The sequence below is a fragment of the Zygosaccharomyces rouxii genome (assembly GCF_000026365.1).
Source record: "Zygosaccharomyces rouxii strain CBS732 chromosome E complete sequence".
In the NCBI taxonomy this organism is placed as follows: domain Eukaryota; kingdom Fungi; phylum Ascomycota; class Saccharomycetes; order Saccharomycetales; family Saccharomycetaceae; genus Zygosaccharomyces; species Zygosaccharomyces rouxii.
The window spans coordinates 821,210-826,209 of NC_012994.1; the positions used below are offsets into that span (position 1 = coordinate 821,210).

The 5,000-nt window shown below is 47.0% G+C and overlaps 2 non-coding genes across 2 annotated transcripts in view; both read right to left on the reverse strand.

Annotated features, from left to right (window-relative positions):
* The window catches only part of ZYRO0E10100r, a 3,423-nt gene extending 2,500 nt beyond the window's left edge, over positions 1–923 (reverse strand). The window contains exon 1 of the ribosomal RNA XR_002648416.1: positions 1–923. This exon is cut by the window's left edge and continues 2,500 nt beyond it. This is a non-coding gene — a ribosomal RNA (ribosomal RNA).
* Positions 924–1,560: 637 nt separating this feature from the next.
* On the reverse strand, positions 1,561–3,363 carry ZYRO0E10104r. The gene has a single exon (XR_002648417.1). It is a non-coding gene; the product is annotated as a ribosomal RNA (ribosomal RNA).
* Between the last annotated feature and the right edge of the window lie 1,637 nt (positions 3,364–5,000).

The following is a 5,000-nucleotide window of genomic DNA, read 5'->3' on the forward strand; positions in this document are numbered from 1 at the left end:
CTATACCCAAATTCGACGATCGATTTGCACGTCAGAACCGCTACGAGCCTCCACCAGAGTTTCCTCTGGCTTCACCCTATTCAGGCATAGTTCACCATCTTTCGGGTCCTAACAGCTATGCTCTTACTCAAATCCATCCGAAGACATCAGGATCGGTCGATTGTGCACCCCCCCCAGAAGGAAGGGCCCCAACCTACGTTCACTTTCATTACGCGTACGGGTTTCACACCCAAACACTTGCATAGACGTTAGACTCCTTGGTCCGTGTTTCAAGACGGGCGGCATATAACCATTATGCCAACATCCTTGACAAAATGTCGCATACCTCAGTCCCAGCTGGCAGTATTCCCCTGGGCTATAACACTCCCTCCCGAAGAAAGAAGCCACATTCCCAGAGATTTATCCTGCCGCCAAAACTGATGCTGGCCCAGTGAGCTGCGAGATTCCCCCACCCACGAGGAGCGAGGGGCACAAAACACCATGTCTGATCAAATGCCCTTCCCTTTCAACAATTTCACGTCCTTTTTCACTCTCTTTTCAAAGTTCTTTTCATCTTTCCATCACTGTACTTGTTCGCTATCGGTCTCTCGCCTGTATTTAGCTTTAGATGGAATTTACCACCCACTTAGAGCTGCATTCCCAAACAACTCGACTCTTCGAAAGCGTTCTACAAAGAACTGGATCACCTCGCCTCACGGGGTTCTCACCCTCTATGACGTCCTGTTCCAAGGAACATAGGCAAGGGCCAGTCCCAGAATCACTTTCTCCAAATTACAACTCGGGCACCGAAAGGTACCAGATTTCAAATTTGAGCTTTTGCCGCTTCACTCGCCGTTACTAAGGCAATCCCGGTTGGTTTCTTTTCCTCCGCTTATTGATATGCTTAAGTTCAGCGGGTAATCCTACCTGATTTGAGGTCAAACTTTGAGAATTTTGTCAAGCCAGACGCTGCCTGCTTCTTTTTAAAAAGCAAACCTCTTCACTTTCGCCGAGTCGGTAAAACCTAATACGACTATCGTGGCAAGGCGCCTCCCGCTTTCCCCTGCCACAACCCACAAGGGGAAGTAAGCAGAGGGCCGCAGGATTGGAAAGCAATGCTTCGCCTATGGCCTCCCATTTTCAAGCAAACTCCAGAGTAGAGTATCGCTCACTACCAAACGTAAAGTTTGAGAGGGAAATGACGCTCAAACAGGCATGCCCCCCCGGAATACCAAGGGGCGCAATGTGCGTTCAAAGATTCGATGATTCACGGAATTCTGCAATTCACATTACGTATCGCAGTTCGCTGCGTTCTTCATCGATGCGAGAACCAAGAGATCCGTTGTTGAAAGTTTTGAATATTTTGTTTTTAAAATTCATTTGACTGTGTTAATAGTATAATAAAAGATTGTTTGTGTTTACCTCTGGGAGAGCAGAACCCTCCCAAAGAGAACAAAAAAGTAGAAACTCCAATGTGTGTATCAAAGGCGGAGGAGATTAAAAACAGCCGCGCAATTAAGCGCAGGCCCTTCCCCTCCAACACTTTGAGAGAACTCCGTTAAGAGTTCACGTCATTTTCTATAATGATCCTTCCGCAGGTTCACCTACGGAAACCTTGTTACGACTTTTAGTTCCTCTAAATGACCAAGTTTGACCAGATTCTCCGCTCTGAGATGGAGTTGCCCCCTTCTCTAAGCAGATCCTGAGGCCTCACTAAGCCATTCAATCGGTACTAGCGACGGGCGGTGTGTACAAAGGGCAGGGACGTAATCAACGCAAGCTGATGACTTGCGCTTACTAGGAATTCCTCGTTGAAGAGCAATAATTACAATGCTCTATCCCCAGCACGACGGAGTTTCACAAGATTACCCAGACCTCTCGGCCAAGGTTAGACTCGTTGGCTCCGTCAGTGTAGCGCGCGTGCGGCCCAGAACGTCTAAGGGCATCACAGACCTGTTATTGCCTCAAACTTCCATCGGCTTGAAACCGATAGTCCCTCTAAGAAGTGGAAAAACCAGCAAATGCTAGCACCACTATTTAGTAGGTTAAGGTCTCGTTCGTTATCGCAATTAAGCAGACAAATCACTCCACCAACTAAGAACGGCCATGCACCACCACCCACAAAATCAAGAAAGAGCTCTCAATCTGTCAATCCTTATTGTGTCTGGACCTGGTGAGTTTCCCCGTGTTGAGTCAAATTAAGCCGCAGGCTCCACTCCTGGTGGTGCCCTTCCGTCAATTCCTTTAAGTTTCAGCCTTGCGACCATACTCCCCCCAGAACCCAAAGACTTTGATTTCTCGTAAGGTGCCGAGTGGGTCAGTAAAAAAACACCACCCGATCCCTAGTCGGCATAGTTTATGGTTAAGACTACGACGGTATCTGATCATCTTCGATCCCCTAACTTTCGTTCTTGATTAATGAAAACGTCCTTGGCAAATGCTTTCGCAGTAGTTAGTCTTCAGTAAATCCAAGAATTTCACCTCTGACAACTGAATACTGATGCCCCCGACCGTCCCTATTAATCATTACGATGGTCCTAGAAACCAACAAAATAGAACCAAACGTCCTATTCTATTATTCCATGCTAATATATTCGAGCAATACGCCTGCTTTGAACACTCTAATTTTTTCAAAGTAAAAGTCCTGGTTCACCAAGGGCCACAAGGACCCAGGGCTAGCCAGAAGGAAAGGCCCGGTCGGAAAAACCAGTACGCGGAAAAATCCGGACCGGCCGACCAGGCCCAAAGTTCAACTACGAGCTTTTTAACTGCAACAACTTTAATATACGCTATTGGAGCTGGAATTACCGCGGCTGCTGGCACCAGACTTGCCCTCCAATTGTTCCTCGTTAAGGTATTTACATTGTACTCATTCCAATTACAAGACCCGTAAGGGCCCTGTATCGTTATTTATTGTCACTACCTCCCTGTGTCAGGATTGGGTAATTTGCGCGCCTGCTGCCTTCCTTGGATGTGGTAGCCGTTTCTCAGGCTCCCTCTCCGGAATCGAACCCTTATTCCCCGTTACCCGTTGAAACCATGGTAGGCCACTATCCTACCATCGAAAGTTGATAGGGCAGAAATTTGAATGAACCATCGCCAGCACAAGGCCATGCGATTCGAAAAGTTATTATGAATCATCAAGGAGTCCGAAGACGTTGATTTTTTATCTAATAAATACATCTCTTCCGAAAGGTCGAGATTTTAAGCATGTATTAGCTCTAGAATTACCACAGTTATACCATGTAGTAAAGGAACTATCAAATAAACGATAACTGATTTAATGAGCCATTCGCAGTTTCACTGTATAAATTGCTTATACTTAGACATGCATGGCTTAATCTTTGAGACAAGCATATGACTACTGGCAGGATCAACCAGATAACTATCGTGTTAAGGAAAAGCAGAAGATCAAAGTGCTCCCGAAAAGAGAACACTCCAATACCCCCACTCTCCTTTCGCAGATAGATCTTGGATAAAACAACAGCTCGTTAAAAAAAAAAAAAAAAACGAAGCTGCGGTGTAGGAACAGAAAAGCAAGGTGTTACCCAAGCTTATCGCTCCATACACTCCTCCCATAGCACTCTTTGAGTTCCTCCGACTGGGTTCCACTAAACACTTCCCCGGTGTTTCACGGAACAAGGTTTAATATCCCCCCGCCTGAGAGAGGGTTACTCCAGAAGAATCACAGCGACAAAGAACTCGCCGCCGGCTATTCAACAGAGCATTCCCCCTATTAGTTTTCGGTGTGTCTCTCTCTTTCGAGAGAAACAACGACTACATTGCCATCGGCTAGTAATCCACCAAATCCTTCACTGCCCGACCGAGGAGTTCATAAAAACAACGTCCTCGATGGGTCTGTTCAAGCTAGGACCAAGGTCAGCTGTACTAAACCCGTTCGCCTCACGACAGAACGCCGCTACTACTACTAGGACTCCTCCACCTAAAAAAACCTATCTGTCCATCGCCCATGCCGAGCGCTGTGTAGAGCCCAAGCAGATCTCTCGATCTCCCCAGTAACTCTCTCCACCGCTCGACGCGGCCTTCCGTCTAAAACCCTCCTACGAACGCACAAGCCTACTCAGAAAAGTTTCCAAATCCTTTCAGACTTGTCTTCTTTTTTGCTTTCGCATGTAGTTCCTTACGCCTTGATTTTCCATCGGTCACTTCTACCTCTCTCAGTCCCCTTGCCCATGCCGAGAAAAACATTTCACTTTGGTCTCTGCTCGCTCGCTCTGTTGTCTTCCTATCACCGCCCGAAATACTTTTTCTCTTACACCGCTTTTAAGGACACTTTGCGAGAGTCTTAGCGAAGAAAAAATTTTTAGAGAAAAGTCACACGTGTGATTCACGTGGGAACACGTGAGATGGCGTGCCACGGCACTGTGGCGTGTCATGCGGCACTGTGGCGCCTGGTGCGGCGATGCATACTCATAAAATATGCCGTCCGCGGCATCCTTGTTTCTTTTTGACTGGGCACTCGTGACTTACACGTGGCTTTACCCGATCTGGTATAGTAATAGCCCTGCATCTCAGCCGCACTGTTCCATGCAGATACATTTTCCCGATCTGTACAAGCCGCATCAGCCGTGCTATACAGCCGTGTGTCCACGCCTACTCTACCCCGCAAAATATCTCCCCCCACAAGTAAAACATCCCATACCATTTTCCCACGCCCCAGTTTACCGGTGGAACACCATCTCATGCCCGCAAGTATCACTTTTTACTGAGTTTGGCCGCAAAACTACACATTTTATACCGTTACTGGGGGTCTACTGGAACATCAAGACGTCTACTGGCTCTCTAATATACATTACAGTGTTCCCCATTGCAAGAAAAGATTATTTTTCACCGCATCGCAGCCTCGGGTTCCCGCAATCCCGCAATTCGGCCACTCAACACTCCTCTGTAGTCACATGAATATCACGTGGATTCTTCTCTTTTCAAGATTTCAAGCCAATATACTCCTACTTCTCTCAAGACAAGGGTACATATCGATAAATAGGGCCCCGATTCTTCTA